Below are 24,982 nucleotides of genomic sequence, written 5' to 3' on the forward strand. Positions count from 1 at the left end.
GCCGGCAGTGAGATCCCAGCATCTCTGCGTCTGTGAGCTGGGGTAAAATGTGTGTGGCCAGCAGCTCTGAAAAGCAGAGCACACCCCCCTGGAGCCAGACTGCCTGGATTCTGGTGCGGGCACTTCTACGTGCAGCCTGGATGACGTGGGGGAAGTTACCTCACCACCTCCAGCCCCAGCTGTCTCCTCTGTAACCTGGGCTGATGCCAGTACCAATCGCATGAGGCACTTGGGGAAATCGAGTGATCACTGCACACAGAGTGCTGGGAATAGACACAGGGAGCCCTGTGTGAGTAGAACCACTCCTGTGAGCATCCACCACTGGTTCACCTCCCTACAGCCCTGGAGTATGTGTTCTGGATGAGACAAGTCACTGTGCTTGGAGCCAGCCCTTTGGAACGGCAGTGTGTACCCCAGGCTTATGCAACTGTCCAAGGTCAAGGAAATGCTGCTTCCAGGCATTGGATGATGCTTCGCTTGGGGTAAGGTGCAGAGGCTGTTTGGCCCTGCACAGAGTGGCCCCTTACAATGACCTTTGCTCTCCGGTCTGCCTCTCACGTGTATGTGACTTCCTAAGTGGTCTCCTGTAACTTTAGTTTCTCCCTGCTAACTTAGCTCTGGGACTCAGCCTGTAGTTTTCCACCTGGTCCTTTGAAAATCACTTTTCTTATGCTCAGATCAGAAGCCAAGATAACCCAGATGTTAGAAGAGAGAGTAAATTACCAGCAAGTCATCTTTGGGTGAAGGGTGGGAGGATTCCTTGATGAATAAAATGTGGTGATTTTTCTCTCCCAGCTGAATTCTGTCCAAGGCCTTCCATAGGCTTCTCATCCCTCTCCTGCCCATCTTCAGTTCTTTCCTGTTCAGAAGACATCAGTCATTTGAATTTACATATCAGAGGACACCCCTCTCCTACTTTAAAGCCGTCAGTGGCTATCCATTTCCCCTCAGGATAAAATCCAAGTTCTGCCCACAGCCTTCCCATGAGCTGACCCTGCCAATACTTCCAATCTCATTCCCATCTACTCTTTTCCTTGCTCAAACACTCTTTGGCCACATCGGGCATGCTTCATTTCCTCAAACATCATTGGTCTTTCCTGCCCCAGGGCCCTTGCACAGGCTACCTCCTTGGCCCAAAACACTCTTTGCCCTACTGTGAGTATAGCTAATTTCTTTACGTCATTTAGTTTTAAGCTTAAAATTCACCTCATCAAAGAGAACTTTCCTGACTATTCTACTAAGGTGAGCCCTCCTAGCCTCTCTTTTTTCTATTGCTGCTTTTTTTGGGGACTTCTTCTCAGTTCCTATCAAATATGTGGGCTGCTCTTTCCTTTTAAGGTGTTAACTCCTCAAGAGAGTGAAGAATGTACCCAGTTCCCCACTGCATCTCTGGTGTGCAATACTTACCAATGATACGCAATCACAAACTTGTGCAATCAACTTCAGCACACGAATTCTGTGACTTCTCTATATTTTCACTTTTTAAGCTGCTTTCTGAATTTTTCTTAACATTAAAATTGCAAGGCATCATCACAGTTAAGGAGAATGCATTGACTATGAGACAGCCATATCAGCAGGAGGACTTGGCGTGACAGATACCAGTGATGGCTGGGCCTGTGTCTCCTGGGGCCACTTCTGAGTTGTCTGCAGCAACAAAGGACAGTTCCCAGCTCAGTGAAAGCCTCCCACTTCCATGTCTGCCCTAGTCTTCATGCTTCTTGGCCTAAAAGCTTTCTTGAGTGCTGGGAGTGTGTGGAGCTCACATTTGGGCAGCCCAGAAGTGCCAGGAATTTCACCTCCTTGGGCAATACCTTCAACCCATCGAGGCAGGGATTAGGCATATAATCACCCACCTGGCCTGCCTCTTGATAGGATAGCTCAGGGATGTATTGTCTGCAGTTCTTCAGCCTTGGCCTGGCCTTACTGATGGACACAGGCAGGGAGGCACTTCAAGCACCTCCCACAAATGGCCATCATGCCAACTGGCTCAGTGACTGCACATGAAGAAAGATGCACACAGCTGGGCATCACAGCTCCTTGGGGACTGTGACCTTCTGCCGAGCCCCCACTTCATTGCTGGGGGTGCTTCCTACACCTGCAGGTGGTGCCGAAATCTGGCCTCTGAGATGGAGTCTACAGAAACACGCGGTGTCCTGGGTTGTGTCTTCTTGATTTTGAAGCTTTGGGCATGACACACATGGGACTCTTCTGGAATGGCTGGAGACTTGTGTATGAGAGAGATGGTGGGGCCAGCTGGCACTTTGCTCTGGAGATAACAGGAAGTTTTTGCAGTTATCGAACAAGGGAGTGACCCTATGTGATCTTATAGCTGGAGTAGGCAGCCCCACTTGCCTGTTTTCAAATGTCCTTGAATTGTCGATATCATTTGAAATAGACCAGAGTTACCATTTGAGATCAATAACCTCAGATATGCAGATGACACCACGCTTATGGCAGAAAGTGAAGAAGAACTAAAGAGCCTCTTGGTGAAAGTGAAAGAGGAGAGTGAAAAAGTTGGCTTAAAGCTCAACATTCAGAAAACAAAGATCATGGCATCCGGTCCCATCACTTCATGGCAAATAGATGGGGAAACAGTGGCTGACTTTATTTTGCAGGGGCTCCAAAATCACTGCAGATGGTGACTGCAGCCATGAAATTAAAAGATGCTCACTCCTTGGAAGGAAAGTTATGACCAACCTAGATAACATATTAAAAAGCAGAGACATTACTTTGTCAACAAAGGTCCGTCTAGTCAAGGTTTTGCTTTCTCCAGTAGTCATGTATGGATGTGAGAGTTGGACTATAAAGAATGCTGAGCACCGAAGAATTGATGCTTTTAAACTGTGGTGTTGGAGAAGACTCTTGAGAGCCCCTTGGACTGCAAGGAGATCCAACCAGTCCATCCTAAAGGAGATCAGTCCTGGGTGTTCACTGGAAGGACTGATGTTGAAGCTGAAACTCCAATACTTTGGCCACCTCATGCGAAGAGTTGACTTATCTGAAAAGACCCTGATAATGAGAGGGATTGGAGGCAGGAGGAGAAGGGGACGACAGAGGATGAGATGGTTGGATGGCATCACCGACTCAATGGACATGAATTTGGGTGAACTCTGGGAGTTGGTGATGAACAGGGAGGCCTGGTGTGCTGCAGTCCATGGGGTCTCAAAGAGTCCGACATGACTGAGCAACTGAATTGAACTGAACTGAACCATTTGAGAACTGCATCCTATACCAGCTGTCTTGAGAAGAATGGTTTTGGAGAGGAGAGAACTAGAGGCAGGAAAGCCAGCTGGAGGATTTACAGTCATGCAGTCAGAGACAAGATCCTGCACCAGGGCAGCGGCCATCAGGCTGGACTTCAAAACGTCAGGGAGTTGGAAATGACGGGGCTTGCCAACCAATGGAGAATGCAATGTTAAAAGAAAGAAGGAGGTGTGGAGTCTGCTGCCCCCAGGTTTTGGGCTTGAGTGGTTGGGAAGACAGCAAGGCCATTCACTGAGGAGAATTCATCCATTCATACATCTTCCACCCTGTTCATTTGTTCTTCTCCACACTCAACCATCTTTGTCCACCCATCTGTAGTCACCCATTCACCCATTCTTCCATCCCCCTACATTAAACCATTCATCCATCCACCCACCCATCTACTGACCATCCCCAAATCCTTATTGAGTGCTTCTGCTTAATGCAGTCAATGGAGGTTCAGAGACAGGAGCTGAATGTTGGACCATTGAGTTTGAGATGTCAGGGAGACCTCAGGATGGATATAGTGTCCAGTGGACCATTAGGTGCTGGGTTAGGAACTCAGACAAAGGTAATTCCACAGATAGCTGTTGAGACCACACGATTTGTGGCTTTAAAAAGCTTTAAATGAAGCTGACAACCTCCCATAGGTGATGGATACAAGACAGACAGGTGAGTGAGCACAGAGCCCAACCACTGACTCTACTGCCAGGGAAGATGCCTTTGTGTCTGGTCGAGGCTGGAGAGAGTTCAACTCAGAGTCTCCTCCCTACCATCCTAGGACCCTCAGCTGAATGCCAGCCACCAAGGACAGTCCTCCACTACCACCCGCCTTTGGATTTCCTAGGCTTTGTTGGGCCCGTGTCACTGCGTTAATGTTATTTAAATCTAGGGTTTGAATGGAACGTTATTAAATGCCTCCTCAACCACACGAGGCTTGTGACGGGCCTTCGTGAATGGGGGATTAGGCAGATAAATTGCTATTCTGACTCTAGCACTATCACCAGGTTTGCTGAGGACAATAATTATGTAGCTTCCAGTGTTTGGAAATATTGCCTAAATCTCCTCCCCACATGTTGTTTGTGATGGAAAACAATTAGACAAAAGGTCCTTTTGGTAAGCTGCCTCAGATGCAGATAGGTTTGATGAATGGGCTTTCTCCTGGACCCCGAGCATTTGTTAGAAGTAAATTATATGTCATTTCAAATCCAAAAGGTCTGCCTCCCCATGTTTATTGGGATAAATTAAATCTTCTAAGGAGGGTAAACAGAAGGCCCTGATAATTATTTGCTTCTGTATAATTTGAGCTGAAAAGGATGCTGCCAAGAGGAGGGGTTGGGGGAGTAACACCCTGCATTGTGCCCACCACAGAGAGGGTACAATGGGGAAATTTAATTTGATACTGATCTACACGCATGGCGCGGTGTCGGGGTGGGCAGCCCCACTCCCTCACCAAGGCTGTTTTTCAAATGCTGCCTTTGAGTTGCAAATTGCAACCAAAATCATCTTGATTTGCTATTTGAGAATTAACCTTTGTAATTTTAAGGAGCTTTCTTGCAAGAGTGGATGATGCTCCTCTGATCAGACAGGGCTCCCGTCCTCATGAGACTAGAATAGGACCTTCTTCTGGGTGAGACTCAGCACAGACCTGAAGGCTACCAGCTACACCGATAGGAATCCAGCAATTCATCCATCCATCCATCTGCTACATATTGATTCATTCACGCATATGTTTTCTTCCCTATTCATTTGTCCTCCCCACATTCAACCATCTTTGTCCACCCATCCATTGTCACCCATTCAGCCATTCTTCTATTCCCCTACATTAAACCACCCATCCATCCATCCATCCATCCACCCACCAATTTACTCACCATTCCAAAAATCCTTATTGAATGCTTATGTTCAATGCTGGCTACTAAAATACTACCAACACAACTTACCAAAAGACAAAGCAATGTTTATTGATCGGCAAGGTAAAGGAGGCCCCACCTCTACAGAGCTCTACAGAGTGGGGAAGGCAAAGTCAGAATTTGTTGATAATTGGAAGTGTGGGAGGTATGAGAAGGGTGGATTAGGATTAGACAAGGATTGTGGTCCGGTGGTCGAGGAATGGCAGAAACAGCAAGGCAAGGATTTTCTAGGTAAGGGATTCAAAGAAATCTCAGGACACACACACAGGGTGCATCCAGTTGGTGCTTCCCAAGAAAGAACTGCATGTCTTTAGGGAAGTTCCTCTGATAAGTAATCAAGCCATTTTCCTGGACAAGAGGCTTCCAGGTAAACAAAGTGATGCTGATGAAGCTGAGGGTTACATAGTCTTGGTCATGCAGAGAGGTGTGGTTTTGAGTCTCTGTGTCCAGGCTGAGTTCAGGGCAAATGGGCTTCATTTTCGCTTCTAGGAGGAAGTGCCCGGAAGGGGAGCCTGGCCAAGCGGTGGCCCTGGAGGCATTTTTGAGTCCAGCTAGACTGAAGTGACTTAGCAGCAGCAGCAGCAGCAGCAGGGCGCTCAGTGGGGTGGGAGCACCCTGAGCGGAGTCAGTCTCTCTGCTGGGTCTTTGTGCTTCTGTCCCATAGTTCTGCAAACACAAGACTGTTGTGTAAGATGTAGTTCCTGAGCATCACCTGGCTTGGCAACTTCTCTTGAATTGAGGTGCAGGAGGAGGAGTACCAAACAAGGGAGGCGAGAACAGGGGTGGGAAGGAGAGAGAGCTGACGGGCAGCCCTCCGGCGCATGCCCAGCACCAGGGCGGAAGCAGCTCCTGGCCTTGATGGCCGCCTGGCGCCCGCCCCAGGGTATCATCTGCCATGTGAGGGTCCAGGCTCAGGTTTCACTGGTCGAGCCTGCGATAACATCTGGCTCCCAGGCCACTCCCAGGCCAGTGACCTCTTAGGCTCCCTGGTGCCTCGCAGTCTGCGGGGAGCGCTTCCTCCGCTCCTGGACGGACAAGCCTCCTTTGCTGATCTTCAGGGACGCTGAGTTAGCCAGCTTCCAGGCCCCTCCCTGAGCCAACTGTCTCCCTCACAGGCAGTCCTGTAGCGTCCTGCCCTGAGGCTCTGCCTGCTCCAGCTTTGCAGGAAAATTCCATCCAGCCATTGCTACTGCCGGAACACCTAACCAAGCCCTCCGCCCGAGCCTGCAAGAACAGACCTATAAAATCCCAGATGTTACTGTTTCAGCTTCTATCAGCAATCTTAATCATGGCTGGTTGGAACTAATAATAGGCATCAACTAGTGCTTATTAGTAGATGCAGACAATAAAGACACTTCTTGTGTACAGAGCGGTAGGAAAACCGCTACATGAGCTGATTCACTCCTGACTCAGTGGGAAGTGTCCCCATTTAACAGCAGAGGTAGAAGACGCATGTGGTGAAGCCATTTTCCCAAAGACAAGCTCCTGGAAGTGAGGACTTTGGGACTCCCTCCCCACACCCAACTAAGAGGCTTGGAGTGGGAACAGGGTTGCTTGCGACAGGCCTGGGTTTGACTCCAGGCCCTGCCTCTGGCTCTCGGTGTGTCCAGAGCAGTCACCTTCTTCCCTGAACTGCGGCATCTCATGGACTCTTCTGTGAGCCAGAGTCAGCCAACTGTCATACTTAGAACACATGTGTCAGAAACGTGATGCTGAGCCACACAGAAAGGGTCTCTCTCTTTTAAAGAGGGAGCACGTTGCCTCCACGGACCTACTATCTCTCCCTCCTCCCCTCCACTGCATCCTGGCTTGGTACCCCGAGCTTGCCAGCTGTTTCCCCCTGGTTCTTATCTTCCCCTTGCTGGGCCTGGTTGTGACCTGAGCACATCCTGCCTTCTGGAACACCGTCCACTCAAGGTTGGACATGACCGCCCTTCTTGGGCCATCCATTCCATCTCTTCCCTGGAAGGCCACCGCCCTATCCCAATCCTATAGGGATGTCCCTGTCCGTGATGGGGTAACTGTTCTTGGTGGGATCTCCTGGCCCCTCCTTCACTCTCTTATCCCACCCCAGAGGTTCTCAAAGTGTGGTCCCTGGACCAGCAGAATCAGGCTTACCTAAGAGCTGATTAGAAACCAGACCCAGAAAATCAGAAAGTCTGGAAGATGGGCCCAGCACTGTGCTTTGAGTCACCTTCTAGATGCCCCAGAGCCTTAGCCTATTCTCTCCTGGATCATTCCAAGAGATTTTCTAACCTTTTGTGAGCAAATAAGTCTAAGTTTCTGTCTCCTGCCTATCTCTCCTTGGTGCCTAGTGATTCTATGAAAGCTTGATGTTGTCTCAGGATGATGAATGAGATTCATAGAAAGAGCTAGAAGAAGCCCCAAGACAGGTCAATTGGAACAACCCTTTCACTTTAACGAGCAGAACCCTGGGCTTCGGAAGGGAGATGGGGCCTATCAGTTTCAGCCTCTAATCCAGAGATGCCTTTTCTTTTTCAGCAGGTAGACCCTCAAAATCACCTGTGGTCTTGGGGGTGTGGGGGCTCATTTCCTGGGTACAGGGGCCTGAAGCAGGGCTCCAGGAAACCTCCTTTACTGGAGCCTCTGCAAACCTGCACTTTCTCTTCCCTCTCGGGCGGAGAGCTGCTCCCAGGCTGAGGGACACTCATTGATTTCCATTAGAAGACACAGTCTTAAGGACTGTGGATCACTGTTCCTCAATATGTCCTTGCACTAATAAGGTTCTGATTAGATACTAATTAGTCTCATTGTAATGAGCCTGTTAAACATCTCCAGGCTATCCTGTGCTCTGTACACCTGGTCCAACAGGCTCCCTCAAAAGGCATAAGCAGTTGGGAGTCAAAGCTTGCCTGGGCTTCCATGGGAAAGCTGCTTTCCTGGCCGGCCTGTGCCGCTATCAGCCCGGCCACGGGATTAGGCACGGGTCAGAGCCGGGGTCGCGGGAGGAAGATCAAATGTCAGCGCTGGGGCCACGGCTGGGTCCTCGACACAACTGAGGTTATTTTCCTAAGTGGCTCATCTTCCAGGCCAAGCCCGGATTCAGATTCAAGGGAGGGGAAATGTCCCAGGGGAGGCAGGGCCAGGGGGTTGGAGGCTGGGATCTGGGCCAGCAAGGTGACTCCCCCATCTCCGCATCTCTACCTCTCCGAGAGGGCCACTCCCCCGAGCCAGAAGCATTCCCCCAGTTTCACAGCTGCCAAAGACAGGCTCCTCCAACAAGCTCAGTGTCACCATAGCTGCTGTTCACTGAGGTTTGCCGTCTCAGGGTCTGTGCTTCTCACCATATCAGCATTCTTGTTTCCTTGGAACACCAAGGTGGGGAACCCTGTATTTTTCAACTGAGGTGACGTTCACTTGATATGAAATGAATCATTTTAAAGCGAACAGTTTAGTGATATCTGATACAAACATCTTCAACACCCCCAAATAAAACCCTGTACCCATTTAAGCCGTTTTCCCCTATCTGTTCTTCTTCTCGCACATGATAACCGTGAATCTACTTTCTGTCGCTATGGATTTAGTTATTCTGAGTATCTCATATAAATGGAATCACATAATATGTGACCTTTTTGATTGACCTCTTTTACTTAGCACATTTTCAAGTTCATCCACGTTGTAGCATGTATCAGTATTTCATTCTTTTTCATGGCTAAATAATATTCCATTGCAGGGATGGACCGCAGTTTGCTTATTCATTTATCCATTGGTGAACATTTGGATTGTTTCACCTTCAGAAGTACTCATTTTACCACCATTTCATAGAAAAGGATCAAGGTTGGATGTTTTTCCCAGGTCGCCTCAGCTGACTGACAGAGGTGGGCATTAAATTCAGGTTCTAAAATCTCCGCTTCTAGGTTTTGCAACCACGACTTCTCAGTAGGTCAGAGCAGATGTTGGACTGAGAAGATAGTGGACTGGTGCTCACTGACCCTCCTCTCCTGTGGCTCTTTCAGGAGGGGTTTCATGTCCAGTCTGTGTTTTTAATACTATGTTTTAGGCAGAAAAATGAGAATTCTTAAAGAAGATTAATCTGTAATTCAACATGATTTATCATGCTATTCCCTTTTTTAAAAAGTCATAAGTTACATGCAGTGCAAGTCACCAATTTTAAGTGTACAATCTGATAAACTCTGACACAAGTGAATAGTTATACAACCACCTCCACAATTAAGATAGGAAGCATCTGCATTCTCCCTGTACCTTTTTTCAAAAAAAAAAAATTTATTGGAATATAGTTGCTTTACAATGTTGTATCAGTTTCTGCTGTACAGCAAAGTGCATCAGTAAAGTAAAGCTATATGTATATGTATATTCCTTCTTTTTTTGGATTTCCTTCCCATTTAAGTCACTACAGATCACTGAGTATAACACACTAGTTATTTGTTTTATACATGGTAGTATATATGTGTCAATTCCAGCCTCCCAATTCATCCCACCCTTCTCTTCCCACCCTGGGTGTCCAAACATTTATTTTCCACATCTGTGTCTCTGAGACGTGAATGGTCCCCATCCCTTTTTACAGCAGCCTCCTCCTAGATCCTGGCTTCTTCTACTCAGCACAATTGAAATTCACCCATGTTGCTGCTCTTGGTAGTTTGTTCCTTTATTGTCGAGTGGTATTTGGTTATTTGGATATGCCCGCAATTTGGTTATCCATTCCCCAGTGGATGGACACTTAGGTAATTTCTAGTTTGGAGCTATTATGAATGAAGTAGTTATGAACATTCGTGTACAGGTCTCTGTCTGGACCCAGGAGTGGACTTGCTGGGTGGCACAGGAAGCGTATTGCCATATTTATTCCTGGGAGGTGGCTTTCTGAAGTTGGCTGACTCTGGGACCCACGAGGGTCCTGCCCAAGGATGCTAAGATGAAGTCCTGAGCCTGATGGTTCTGGGATAGCGGAGGCCCAGCTTCACCCACAGTGTGGTGTCTCTCCCTGGGGAGGATCTGATGGGGCTCAGAGGGCAGCCCTCAGGCCTCCCCAATGAAACAAGGCAGGTTGGAACTGGGGATAAAGTTTGAGTTTTAAAAGCTCTCAATATTCTGAGCTGACAATTCAGAGCCTGACTTACTGACTCACTGCACACCAAGGGATGCAGTGATGCTTTTCAAGAGCCTTCCTCAAAGTGCTTCCCCACAGGCGCCCTTGGGTCCCTGCTGGGGGCAAATGGGTAAGATGGGGCTCCTGCTAGATTGAGAATTTCTGGGTGCTCAGGCTAGGCCCCTTCTCACGGCCTGGCTGGAAGGCAGTTAAGCTCTTCCCAATCAATAGGCCTGTAATCTCCCTGCTGTTAAAATTTTACTAGGCAGGGCAGTTATGGTATCTCCACAGTGTTGGGAGTGGAAAAGGAAAATGAGCTAGGGAAATGCAGGCAAATGTCTGTATATTTTGAAACAGAGCCCTTCTCTTCCAGGCCTTTTCTGGGGGAGTCATTTGCATGCCCATCTGATAACAGGGGCCTGAGCTGCCCCAGCAGATAAACCCCATCTGGGACGTTTGAATGAAAAATAAACATTTGCTTCCTTTAGGCTCCTGGAAGGTCATTTGCATAAAAACCTGCAGTGTTTCCAAGGCCTTGTCGGTGGGGTGGGAAGTGCAGAGGTGGAAACAGGAGTTTGCATGAGCCTAGGAAAACAGAACTAAGTGTTTCAGGTTAAGCCCTATTGCTTCCTTATTATTTGCAAAGATCTGGAATCCAGAGACGTTCAGGCTGAGGCCCCGATCCTTGCTCTGGCTTCACTTCCAATTTCCCGCTTGACCTCGTAGGACCTCAGTTTCCTCTTCTGTAAAGTGAGTGAATGGGGCCAGATCTCAGTTTCAGCTGTCTGCATTTACCGAGAATATATGATTTGCAGGGCACTTGTTAGAAGATTAAGATACAACAGGGTAGATAAGGCCCTCACTTTTGGAGGTCCCTATCCAGTAGGGCAGCAGGCAGACCAGTGGGCACCAACTCGGCCTGTGCCAGTGCTGTTTAGGAAGACAGACAAACCTCATGCTGGGAAGACAGGACAACAGAGGATGGGGTGGGGGAGGGGAGGGAGCTTCCAGGTCAGGTAATGCCGTTTTTCCAGTTCTGACCCACAGATCTGACTCTCCTGCCTGTCGGCATGGGCTCCCTCACCTTGAGATGATCTGGGGTTACTTCTAGATGACAGCCCAACTTTCTTGAACATTGACAGAGTCCTTTCAGAGATTCGATTGTCAAGTTCCGAATGACATCAAGTCAAATTATGGCTGCCCTCTCCTCTCTCTCTGCCAGCTCTCCCTGGGAAGCCCCTGGGATGAAGTGTGTCCTAGAAGACGCACCCAGCAGTGGAATTAATGTCACGCCAGCCTCAAGTTTGGAGTCTACGGGACCACAACTCTGATCAGGTGAAAAATAGGATGTAATTCTAGAGGGAAATACATGAGTTCATTAGCGATTTTTTTTTTTCAATGCAAAAGAAGAAGTCTAAAAGTAAAGAAAATAATTGGACATTGTGAAAGGAGTACCAGCCAACACCCTCCCAGCCAAGAGGCAGCACCAGGCAGCAGACAGATCCCTGGGCAGGATCAGGAGAGAGGACTCAGCCTGGCTTTGTGGCTACAGGCAAGGTCTCTGGGACTCCGTTTTTTCCAGGTGTACAATGAGATTAGACCAGGCTGGCTATAGGTGTCTTTGACACCTGACCTTGGGACTGGGTCAACCAATAGGAGGACGTTCCTCCGTGTAGCTGATTTGGGAAAGCCCAGCTCAGAGAAGTCCAGGGATGTGCTCTGGCCCAGCCAGCTGCAATCAGATGATGGACTGGAGCTATGTGAAAGCGGAGGCTATTTCCAGCTGCTGAACTGGTTTTTGTCCTTTTCGAAGGATCATGTTACATAAAGACCCAAAAAGGGGCAGTTTGGTGTATACCACTGCACATGTGTTCTGATGCATACAACCAGGCACTTCTCAAAATGCCTGCTGCAGACAAGCCCTGTAAAGCAACTGATTGCAGCTCAGATCCTCAGCATCACTGGCTTTATCAAAGAAACAAAAGCTTTGCAAGTCCAAAACCATCCTCCCTAATCCGGTCTCCTTCGCCTTTAAGAATTTTATTGTGACTGACTACACTCTTTGGATGCAATTAATTAAATCAATGACCCTCTCGTAAATTTAAAAAATACATCTCCCATGTCTCTAAATCTCCGAATCCCAGCTGGGAAACTGGAAGGCGTGAAATACACAGTCATCATGTCATAGCCACAGAAGCGCTATTCTGGAGCTGTGGTTCTGTGATGAATGTCCCCGAGACACACACCCACAATTTGGTTAAGCCCCAAGGGGCGTCTGGAGAAACCAGGAAGGAGGGGGGAGGTTCCGGGGAGAGACTGGGCTGCCTTGGGGTGTACTGCGGGGATCCCTGTAGAGTAGAGGGTCAGACAACAATGTAGGGCAAGGCCAGGGCTTTCCAGAAACTTCGTAATGTACTTGTCTCCAACCATGGGTTTGGAAAGAAATCCCAGAAATTCCACTAGGGCAGCTAGGAGGCCACATGGGCTGTGTCCTGCCTATTTCTCTGAGCCAGGAGAGGCAAAAGGAAAAGAGAGCAATTAATTGCAAGCCTTCTCCTGCCAGGAGGCTAGACTGCTCAGACCCGGCGTTGCAAACTGCTGTCTAGAAATGCCTCTCTATTGAGGACCTACAAAGTACCAGGCACTGACCTAAGTATTTGATTGCCACATAAAGGGTGAGTCTGGTTCTGTGCTTAGTGATGGGCAGCCTAGAGGGATTGCAGACACACGAACGGGCAGGGCAAAGTGGCCACAGGACAGGTGCCACTGGAAGGCACCCATGGGCAACCTGCCTGCAGGGACACAGGCCTCTGGGGGATGCTGAAGCCATGAAGGGTGACTTGGGGTTTCCCAGGTGAAAGGTAAGGATGGAGGGATGGGTTGGAAGAAGGAAGTGTGTTCTCTGCCAGGGCATGGAGGTGGGAGAGTTTGAGGAATAGGAAATCATTCAGTGTGACCCAGGCTAGGGGGTGCTGGTGTGGGGCGGTGTGGGCAAGGTGCCGTCTTGGTGACCCTAGAAGGTGGTGGGCGTGACCTTGGGTGGAGGGGGAGGGGGCCGATGGGGCAGTAGACTCGGGAAGTCAGTAAGTACACTTCGGTGCATTTGGGGAATTCAGTTTATTACTCAATTTGACACAGTATTGAGGTTGAGACTTTCCTGTCCCCTTTGGGTTCGGTAGATTCGATTCATTTTTCTTCTCTTTTCGTTTTGTTTTGGTTTGGTTTTGGTTGGTATTGTTCCCAATCCACCGAGCATTATATTTCAGAAAATACTGTTTCCTGAACTCCTTGGGTTTTCATCACAGCGATTATTTTATTTGGGACGAATCAGGGAAAGCCCCATTTCCCGTGTGCAGGTTAGCCCTCGGGGTCTCCCCCTTCTGATCTCCGTCCCAGGAAGGGAGGCTCAGCAGACTGCCTAGAGAAGGACCGCGGGCGTGGGCGGAGCCCCATACTGCACCACCTCTCTCAGTCCCAGCCGCATCACATATCCTGGGCTCCTGACAGGGTTGCAGGGGCTGGCTGGAGTATCTCACTGGTTCCCACCGAACCTTGCAATGTGGGTATTATTTTCTTGATCTCACTGATGAGGAAACCAGGGGCTCTGAGAGACCCTATGACTGCCCAAGTGAAAATGTGGAACCGTGGCATCTACGGAGCAGAGAGTCATGGTGTGACTCCAGCAAGGACCACCTTGACCCCTCCTTCTGATGGAGCTGGTGAGACTCTGGCTCTCGCAGAGAAACAAACACAGACTCTGCATGTTCCTGGGTTTAAAAGGGAACCCCTGGTTCCTGGCAAGCTGGAGGCTCAGAGCAGAAAAGGCAGGGTCTGAGCAGGAGGGTGAGCTCTTTTCTTTTTGTTTGGCTACCCAAGTGCCCCAACCTTCCCAGAGCCACCTCAGGAAAATGATTGCCCAAATGGTTTATTTAAAACTTATTTTTTTAAGCAATGTAAGTTGAAGGCAATTTTGGACAAAAAGCATGCCTTTTGCTGCGGGCCCATGAGAGATGGGAAGGAGACCCTGCTGCCCCCATACTGCTCAGCCTCCCCACAAAGCGGCTCTGTCCTTCCCCCATCCCTGCCTATCCAGTCCCGAGTTTGAATGAGCACCGTTTAAAAATCGCTGCTTGAAAATATTCTTAAATACACATCTATTTTCAGCTTATGCTCAGTTCTTAGCATTAAAATAAACCCTAGCTCCTCATTACACACTGTATGAAGCAGAACCTCCTTTCATTTTGAAAACTGTCTCCTTCAAGCTCCAAGGGTGCTTTTCCATTTGCAGGGGAAGCCACGTGATTTCTCGGGAGCCGTGTAGGTACTGGAATCTGAATATCTTGGGTTTAACCCCAGCTGGGTGGAACGGGGCTAATAGATATGTCTGCTTCCCCTCTGAGCATTATTGCTTTCATGGGTTAACATCCACCTTGCTAGGATTTGGGATATTTAAGTCAGACATCATATGTGATGTTTTCCTTTCCCTGGAGTTCTGAGTTTACAGCCCTGGGTCACTTGTCCACACCCTTCATGACTGTTGATCACCGACCGTATCCTGCCTGCAGTCCCACACCGCTAATCTTTCCTCTTTACAACCTGGGTTTTGGTGAACACAGAAGGAATGAACGGGCTTTGCTTATTCTGGGCTGTGCGGATCGCATAAAACTGGTCCTTTTCTTTTTCTATCTCTTCAAGCTAATCCTAGCCCTGATCTTTCATCCAAGTAAGCAGACACTCATTCACTCCATCGCGGGGCCCTGCAGACCCTGCCCGATGGGTCTCGGGGGGGCGGATCCAGGCGCTTTCATCTGAGAGGAGATGCCTGGGCTGGGACCCCCCCCCCCGCCCCCCACCCTGTGGGTTTCTGCTCAGAGCAGCGCCCTGTGACGTCATCCATCAACACCCCTGCGGCCAGCACTTCTCTCTGCTGGTTCCCCCACCCCCATGTCAGTCCCCAACAGGAAGACTCATGGCCCCCATGGGTCCTGGGCCACTGATGTGAGGCCCCTCGGCTTCCTTTGACTTGGTTGCTGGCACAGCCCCAGAAACGGGAGTCCTTGATGGCACCTGGCCCTTTCTAGTCACCGACAAGGGAAACTTGAGACACCATTCTCAGAAATGGAACTAAATTGTCAGTGAATCTGTCCCCATCTGGAGAAGAGAGGAAGGTTTGGGGTGGCAACAAAGGCTCCTTTGATATCCGTTAATTAACTACTTTGGACTCGGGGGTCTGGAGAGGCTTTCGTTTGACACACAAAGAATCTGGGGCAAGGAGGATACCCATGTACAGGGTGTCTGCCCTGGAAAAGGCTCCGTGTAGTTACCTGTAGGGCAATTCAATTAAAAATAAAGAAAGGGGAAAATCTATGAGATTAGCTCTGGGAACAATGCCACTGATTGTGGCCAGGTCTGATGATTCTGAGTAAAGCAAATGTTAAATATTTTGATAACTCAGATCAGCTCCAATGTGAATCTTCTGTTTTTCTTCATTATCTCTGGACAGGGAAACGGTGAAACCTTTGACAGTTACATGCTTTGGTGATTTATTGAAATAATCATATAGAGAGCTGGGTTGTAAATACCCATAGGAAGGGGCACTGTTTATTAATGGGGACCAGCTGGTGTTGTCTACTTACCTTTCTGTCCTCACCTGTCCTTCCTGGAAGGGCCTTCTGCGGCTGCAGAGGTTTCTTGGGCTTTTGTGACAGACTCAGGAGAAGGGGGAAGCATAGAGGGGCCTGGGCAGTATTGATGGGAAGGCCCTAGTGGAGGCTACTGGAGTCTTCTTGGAAGAGAGGAGTAGCTGAGAATTTGCAATATGTGAGCAAACGTGATGTGAAGGACAAGAGAGAATTCCAGAAGTATTGCCTGAACCACATGCCGCTTTAGGAGTGTACTTATGTCTGTGTGAATGAGTGGACCCGGGCAGAAGTGCTGACATGGTGAAATGATTTTGGGTTGCCAGACCACATTCATTTGACCACAGTGTCACTCAGAGACTGGACTACTTGGGACACAGCTTCTACAGGGTGATAGACACTTGCCTGAAAGTGATTTTCTAGACTGAGCGATTTCACTTATTTGTTTTTAATGAAGCAAGTTTAAAACCTGGAATACTTTTAATATACTGAAATAGCAATATTAAAAAATGAAGAAAACTCAATAAAATTTTGCTATTTGATCAGCTTTCCAAGTGTTTATTGTGCTAGGTCATGTCAGTCATCTCTGATTCTTTGTGACCCCACAGCTCGCCAGACTCCTCTGTCCATGGGATTTACCAGGCAAGAATACTGAAGTGGGTTGCCATTTCATCCTCCAGGGGATCTTCCCAACCCAGGGATTAAGCCCACATCTCTTGCATCTCCTGCATTGGCAGGCAAGCTCTTTACCACTAGCGCCACCTGGGAAGCCCTTACACATCTGTTAAATGGAATAATCACCTCTCCTCTTCCTTCCTTTCCTTTCTCCATTTGAGCGAGATGCCAGCTCTGGGATGTCTTGTTCACGGGAGGTTCCAGGGCCATCATTTGGCTCACCATAGACTTTGAATATGCATTCGTTGAATGAAGGAAGGAATCCATGAACAGTCAGGTTCTCAGTGGCTGAGGTTCCATGACCATTTATGGTAGAGCAAAGCTATCCTGCTGCCTCCCCAGGGTTTCTGAACACACACTTGTGAGTAGCTCAGATCTGAAATCTGGCCTTACTGACCAGATTCTCTGTAGACTTCCTACCCTCTCTGGTGCTTGCCATGGTCCTTGACTCTGTCTTTACAAAGCAATAAGACTGCATTTATTATAATGTTGGTCACACTGAGGCAGGCCATAAAATTTGAGTGGTAGATATGGAATCATTTCATTTGAACATTTTTAGCTTCACATTTTTCAAATGGCCATTTGGCTCTGTATAGACACAATGAAAGAATTACGACCTTTGGCCAACTTTACTGAGCAAGGCAATAAAATATGGTTGAAGTATATAGTGCCTTTTGATTTTTTTTTGAGGGTGGGGGATGTCATTATAGCTTGAATTATTCTATTTCATCGACAAGGACAGGAGCATTCTACAGAGACTGAAAAGTCCTTTGTATCAGCCTCTGAGCCTCTGGGAGGAGAAAGACAGGCTGTCTTGGGAATGTTCATCTTAAATATCCCTGAAAAAAAGGAATCTCACATCTGCTTAGAGAGCTTTAGCCTCTCAAAGGGCTTCCCAGGTGCTGCTAGTGGTTAAGAACCCACCTGCCAATGCAGGAGACATAAGAGACACAGGTTCAATCCCTGGGTCAGGAAGATCCCCTGGAGGAGGGCATGGCAACGCACTCCTGTATTCTTGCCTGAAGAATCCCATGGACAGAGGAGCCTGGCAGTATAGTCCATAGGGTCATAAAGAGTCATACATGACTGAAGCAACTTAGCAGCAGTTTCTCTCAGAGTCCATCTTCCCTTTAAAATATGGAAATGGCATTACCCGTTCTGCCTTCTTTATGTCATAGTTATGTGAACCAGTTAGGAAAATATATCTTAAAGTACTTTCCAGACTTTGAAGCAGCATGTAAATCTACCTCATGTTCTATTAGCTTAAAGTGACCCTACCTTGGACTCCTGGAGTATATATCATAGACAGCCATATGAAAAGATAAATCTTAATATTTGTTTTAAGAGTCAATAATACAACATTTGTCAGCCACATAATCATTATTTACTTACCAATTGCAGATTACTTTATGAGGATAATGACTTGGGTAATTGCTTTGTCATAGCAAGATATCCATACACTCATAGCCAACCATGTAAATGATAGCTTTTTAATCTCACAATTATGGAGCAGTGTGAAGGCTACCAAAGAGGTTGAGATGTAATTGCTAATTGCCAAACAGTGCACTGGGACTTTATTTATTTCCCATCATGACAGTTTAACGGCAGGATGCAAAGCAAGTAGTGTAATGTGGGAATGGTTTGCATATGTCTAAGGCAAAGACTCAGCCCCAGACTTTTCAGAGTTGCATTGTTTTAGCTTGTATTTTAATAGGACACTCTCCAACTTGAGATGCAAACATGTAAAGGAAAGGCTTGCCTTCAACTCTTTCAAGTGATGACCTAAGGTTTCAGGTAGGGTGGCCTGGATGTTACCTCTGGAATTGGTGCCGGCTTCAACAAGGGTCCTCAGAGAGAGGTCAGCCTAGAGGTCATAACTCTGATGAAGAGCATTTAGATCAATACAGGAAAGGGGTCATTGACTCACATTCAACCCGATACATATCGATTTGGCTCTTTGTAAGTTAGGACAGAGTGGGGGTTGGGATTCTGGCTCCTATTTCTGAGCCATGTGACCTGGACTCCTCCTCTCTGAGCTTTAATTTCCTCATCTGTAAGACGGAAATGATAAAGAGAGAACCTTTATGGGCAGTTGTTGCGAGCAGGTTAAATAACATGATGCAGGTTGAGTGCTTAGAGCAGCTCCTGGCGTGTTGTCAGGGGGCTGGCCACACTGGCATATTATCCATCTGGGGTGACTTCATGCTGAAGCTTTCCTAGACCGATGACTTATGACTTTGTTTCTTGGAACATCACCCATCTCACAGGGAGTTCTTAAATGTCTGACATGCTGACAAGTGATATTAACCTACCCTATCAGCTTGAAGCATCCTGCCTTGGGGACTGGAACCTGACTCTGAGGATCAGTCACTTGCCTTACGTGGGGAACTTTCCATCTTGGCTTCCCTGAGGCTTGAGCGAGGCTCCCAGAAATACTTTACTTTTTAAGGCTCATGAATCTGATTCAGCTCACTGTGAAACCTCAGACTTCCAGCTTGGTCTAACGGACACCAACCAGCCCTTACTCAGAAATCCTCAGCCCCAAAGCACATACTTTTACACTTGAAGTTCCTACCTTCTTCATTCACGGACATGCCTCTCTACTTGCCAGGGTTTGAGTGAATTCCAGCCTCCCTTGCAGCTGTTTTCTTTCCATCCCACCTTCAGGTTCATGACCCATCCCCAAACCCACATGGGTCATATTTATAAGTATATTCACCAGGAACTCAGGCAGATTTGCACAAATAAGACTTTGATCTTGATGCTCAGGACTTGATCGTCTTGGCCCCATTCTGTATTTCAGAATCACAGCCCAAGACACTAGCTTTCTTTGGAGAAGGTCAACATGTTTAAACGTGCCTACTCCAAAGCCTTCCGATGTGTTTTCCGTGTGGCCAGACAGGAGTTCTGCCCTTGTAAGAACCAGAAGTCTCCCGTAGGAGTGGGGAAGGTGGGCAATTTCAGAATTCTTCCCTTAGGAACAGTCCAGGGAAACTCTCAAGGGAAATTGTGTTATAGAATGTGAATTTACATTCACATTCGGATTTCTAGTTCTCCTAAAACTGTAGTCTCGAGAGGTTTGGATCCAGAGAAAAGAGAGATGTGGACAGAGGAAAAGGTCAGTGCTTGGAAAGGTGAATGACCTGGATCCAGGGGAAAGTCTTTCTCAGCTATCAGCTCTGGGTCTATGTGTTTTTGTTGTAATGTATTTTATGACCCGTTTTCATGATTGTGAATAGAAGCTTATCCATGATTCTGCCCATTCACAGGTCTGGAGAACACGACGTCTAGAGTTACACAAACAGAAAATGTGAAAGCTGGTCGTGTCCAACTCTTTGCGACATGGACAGTGTAGCCTGCCAGAGTCCTCTGGCCATGGGATTTCCCAGGCGAGAATACTGGAGAGGATAGCCATTCCCTCCTCCAGTGCATCTTCCCCACCTGGGGACTGAAGCTGGGTCTCCTGCATTGCAGGCAGAGTCTTTACTGTCTGAGCCACCAGGGAAGCCCACACTAACAGAAGTGGTGTGTTTTAAATGGTTCTCTTTTCAGCATAAATCAATGGGGCATGATTGCTCTAGTCCCATCTTTTGGTGACATCAAGGCCAAGTGCAGAGAAGATGCAGTAATAAAGCAGAAAAGTCAAAGGGTATAGGTGTACAATTTTAATATCGAGAGAATGAGCAATATTTTATCCTGATGTGAAAGAAAATGAAAGACCTCGTATTCTAGGAAGGAGTCTTGAAATCTCTTTGCTAAGAGATGATCACTTTCTAACCAAGCTTATTTGCATTGAATCCAGAGGTTCTGTGCCTTAGGGCCTGACCATCCACTGGTATTTTATAGGGAGAAGGGTCTGCTGGCAGCAGTTCCAGATGGAGATCCAGGACCTGGGTCTGAATTCCTCCACTTCCACTTGACCTTGGGCAAAGTTGCCAATATTCTTAGTCTCAGTCTCCACTTCTGTGAAATGGGCAGAGCAATATAGTTGCCATGCAGTGATACTGTGGAATTGCGTAAAGGCATGGGAGAGAAGCAGAGGAAATCGTGATCTCTCTCCCATCTTCCTCTTTCCTTTCCTCCCCTATCCTTTCTTTCTTTCCTCCGTTTTTTGAGGAACTTTTTCAGGAGGATGGGGTCAGGGGCAGGGGGAAAGTGGGAATTATTTGAAGATCTAGGTAACAGGAAAGCTGGAATATGTTTTCAGACCTCATTGAACAATGTTCCTCAGAGTGGGATCTGGGGACACCTCCATCAGAGGAATCTAAGGGGCTCATGTCAAGTGCAGGGTTCTACAACCCACGACAAACCTGTCCAATCAGTCGCTCCGGGGGTCTGCATGCTAATGAGCATTGTGGGCTCCAGACACAGCTCAGGGCCTGCAATCATCACCCTTCTCTCTTCTGACCAAATCGGTTTTGTTCAGGGGTCCACTCCTCCTTGACAAAACTCGGGGGCAAATCCTGTTTGGTTTGAGCGGATCAGGAAGCCTCTTGTCCCCCCGCTGATGACAGGTTTAGCAAAGGGCAGGGGCCCAGTATCGACCAAGGGGATGTGCCAGGACAGAGGCTGGGGGTTCTGGAAAGCTGGCTTTCCTCTCTGGAAGCCCCCTCTCTCCCTCCCCTGCATGTTGCTGTGTCTCTGTGATGCCTGGACCTGGGGTCTGTCTTGCACCCCAGAGAACAGCCAAAGGCAGAGCTCAAGGTATCGTCACTGATACATCAAGTGTGATGGGGTTTTGGGGGGAGGCAATTTTAAAAACTGAGATATAATTCATACAACATAAAATTCACTACTTGAAAGTATACCATTTACTGATATTTTTTGGTATGTTCCCAATGTTGGGCAACCATCACCTCTAATGCCAGAACACTCCTCTCATTCTGCAAACCAACCCACCCCTATGACAGTCTCTCTCAATTCTCCCACTCCCCAGCAACTAGAAACGAGTAAGCAGCTTTCTGTTTGCATGGATTTGCCTGTTCTGGACATTTCCTATAAATGGAATCATTCAGTATGTGGTCTTTTGGTCTGGCCTTTTTTTCCTTAGCATGATGTTTTCAAGGATCACTTGTGTGTTAGCGTGAAGTGTCCAAAGGTCAGTGACATTCATTTTACCACTCAGATGAACCTATTCCTTTTCATGGGTGAATAATATTCTGTCATATGGATATACCACTATTTTTATCCATCTGTAAGTGTACAGACATTATTTCCACTTTTGGCTACCGTGAATACACTGCTATGAACTTTCATGTATATGATTTTGTAAGGACAAATGTCTTCCTATCTCTTGGATATATACATCAGGTGGTCCTTATACCTCCTAAAATATGAGCAGTATGGCAGATGATCAGAGGTAGACTATGGAGTTTGACCACCTGGGCTCAGTTCCTGGCTCTAGCAATTACTAGTTTGGGGATATCAGGCTGGTAACAGGATCCCCTGCTTTGATGGGGGGGGGGTCCCCCTTCTGTCAGATGGTGATGGTAGCTACATTGTCTCCACAGGTTCGCAGTGAGGATTAAATGAGTTAATCCATCAGTATGCCTTTGAACGCTACGTAATTAGTACTGTTAGAAAATGTTAGCTGTTGTTAATATTTCACCCACATGCCAGAAGGAACTCACTTCAGACTCTCCTGCTCAATTTATTCATATCAAACTGGTCAAAGAAAAAAACGAAACTGGTCAGATAAGAGCAGGCGTGTGGGGTGGGATGGAGTGGGAGGTGGGAGGGAGGGAGGTTCAAGAGGGAGGGGACATACGTATTCCCACAGCTGATTCATGTTGACGAATGGAAAAAACCAACACAATATTGTAAAGCAATTATCCTCCAATTACAAATAAATAAATTTAAATTTAAAGAAAGAAAAAAAAAGAGTGCCTTCTCAATTCTTTTACTTTATTCACTTTGGGCTAATTATTGAAAACACAAGCTTTTTCTTTCTACACGAAACACAAGCCCAATCTGCTTAATTGTTCTGTGGCTAACATGATTGCCTTATCAGAAGGCCCATCTCTCTGGACCCCCTGCTGTGCATATACCTTGATACATCTTTTGAGCTTCTCTTGTTCAAAGGTCAGCGTTTTCAAGTCAGGCTAGTAATGGCGTGGTTCTCCCAGCCCACCCCAATACCAACCAGTGTGAGGACTGATCCGCCCTTAATGCCAGGCCTTAGTCACAGCTTCAAGGGAGAAATATGAGACAAGATATGGCCTTGGGAGAGGGTTGCCGTCCTCCATTTCGAGCTTTCCCGAATGTCATAATTAATGTGTTATAATTAATACCTAGCTCTGCCCGAGCCTGAGCTGAAACGCACATCCTGGTCCCAGGGGGCACATGTATCTTGGCAGAACTGCGGCTCCTGGGCCCGCAGTTCAAGCTTCCTTAGTGTTATAGGCGCCTCCCTGCCAGGCCTGAACTCTGAGGCAGGTGGAGGATTTGATTTCAGCACATCGGGGTCTGGACCCGAGAGGCCTCCTGTTCCTTACTGACCTGTGTGAACACCTTGCTCTGGAAGGCTAGATGGCGCCCCGACAAGGGGACCTGGGACCTCATTTTCCAGCTCTGGGGCCACAGCTGTACGCTTCTTCTGGCAGTGTAGGATCCTAGCTAAGGAGACGATGGAGATGCAGAGCCTGCCTCCATCGCTTTCAGCTGTGTGATCTAGGGCAACTTCCTGCACCTCTCTGAGCCTTGATGCCCTCACCCTTAAAAGAGAAGGGACAGCAGCAACTTTGTTGTTACTTTGTTGTTTTGTGGATCAAATAAGACAAAATAAAGTGCTTTGCAGAGTCTCTTGGCCAATTCTCAACAAAGATGAGCTGCCACCGCCATCACCCTGGGCCTGCGTCCCTGAGTGGTCCGCCCTCAGTGAACTCACGTCTTCATCCGTCGGTCTGCTCCTTCTCCTCACTTCCCTCAATAAGCAGCACAGACCCTCCACTCCCGCAGAGAGCTGACGCACGTTCCCGATTCCTCCTTGTCCCTCACACCCTGGGGACCAGACCCGCTCTTCCTTTCATGCCACCCACTCCATCTGTTCTTCCTGCCTCCTCTGGCTTTCAGCCCCCTGTCCCTCCTCCCAGGGAGTCATCACTGGGCTCTGGCCTGAATGCTCACCGCCACACATGCTGCCCCACTGCCTCCAGGCCTGCCTTTCTAAACCACAGCCCTCACTGCCTCCCACGTGCTCGGAGAACTCCGTGGGGACCCCCGAAAACACATCTGGGCCTTCTCACCCTGACCCAGACTACGATCCGGTCTCCTGGCGGCCTCTCTCCCACACATGGAAGGAGCAGTGGGCTGCTCCAGGGGCGCTCAGGCCTCCCATGTGTGTTCACGCTGCCTGCTGCCGTGAATGCCCCCTCTGCCCAGCCTGGGCTCAGAGACCTTTATTTTGACCCTCTTGCCTGGGAGAAGCAAGTGGCACCCAGGTTTTCAGGCTCCCGTTGCCCTCTTCTGGCTATGAGCACCGTGTGTCTCTCTGCTGCCCAAGCATCTCAACTGAGCTCTGCGTTGATGTTTCAGTATCTGCAAACCTGACGGGACCAAGTGCAGGCCCCCACCCACTCTCCAGGCTAAGCAACTTGGCCAGAGTCTGTTTGGTTTATTGGACTCCCACTTACAAGTCATTATAAAAACAAAAATATGTTCTGCTACTGACAAAGCATTTCCAGAATCCACAGTGAGTGGTCACTCAAGAGCCAGGAACGAGTCTCCTGCCAGGAGATGTTTCAACAGGCAGGAACAGAAGTGAAATTTAATTTCTCAGCATCACATACTAGGGTCTTTTCTGTGATCAGGAGAGGGCCCTTTGGTCCACAAGATGGAGGAGGAGAGAATGGACATGGCTTTGGTGATGGAGGGGCAGCCTCAGCCCGAATGTGGTCAGTGGCCAGTAGGGGGCAAAAGGGCATTGAAGGGCACAGCCAAGTCTGGGAAAATCCTGATAAGTATCTGACCTCGGTCAGGGTCGGCAGCCCCGAGCTTATGCTCAAACCCATGAGGCCTCACATTGCCAGCGCTGATCAGCTCAAGTCTCTAGTTCACTGGTGAAAACAACGATGGGTCTGCTCGACTCTTGCCCAGGCTGTGGAATCCAATGCTCATTACAACCGGTTTTCGCTTCCAGGCCTGGAACGAAAATGCTGAGCTGCTGACGGCTTCCTACAAATTCCACGGTGTTTTGTTTAAGGAGGAGAAACACATCCAGCTCTTTCTATGGGCTCTCCTTGCTCCGTCAACCACACAATAAATTAGACGGGTCAAGCGTTGTAGATTTAATCTCACTGTGAACTGAAAACATAGTAGCTCTCCCGGCCATCGGAGAGTCCGCGATCGCCCAGTGACCCCCCGGTGAACCGGAGGGGCCGGGGCGGCCGGCAGGTGCGCTGGAGGGACTCAATGTGACATTCAGCACAGTTCTTTGTGCCCTTCTGAGA

The sequence above is a fragment of the Oryx dammah genome, unplaced genomic scaffold (genome assembly GCF_014754425.2).
Source record: "Oryx dammah isolate SB20612 unplaced genomic scaffold, SCBI_Odam_1.1 HiC_scaffold_14, whole genome shotgun sequence".
NCBI lineage: Eukaryota > Metazoa > Chordata > Mammalia > Artiodactyla > Bovidae > Oryx > Oryx dammah.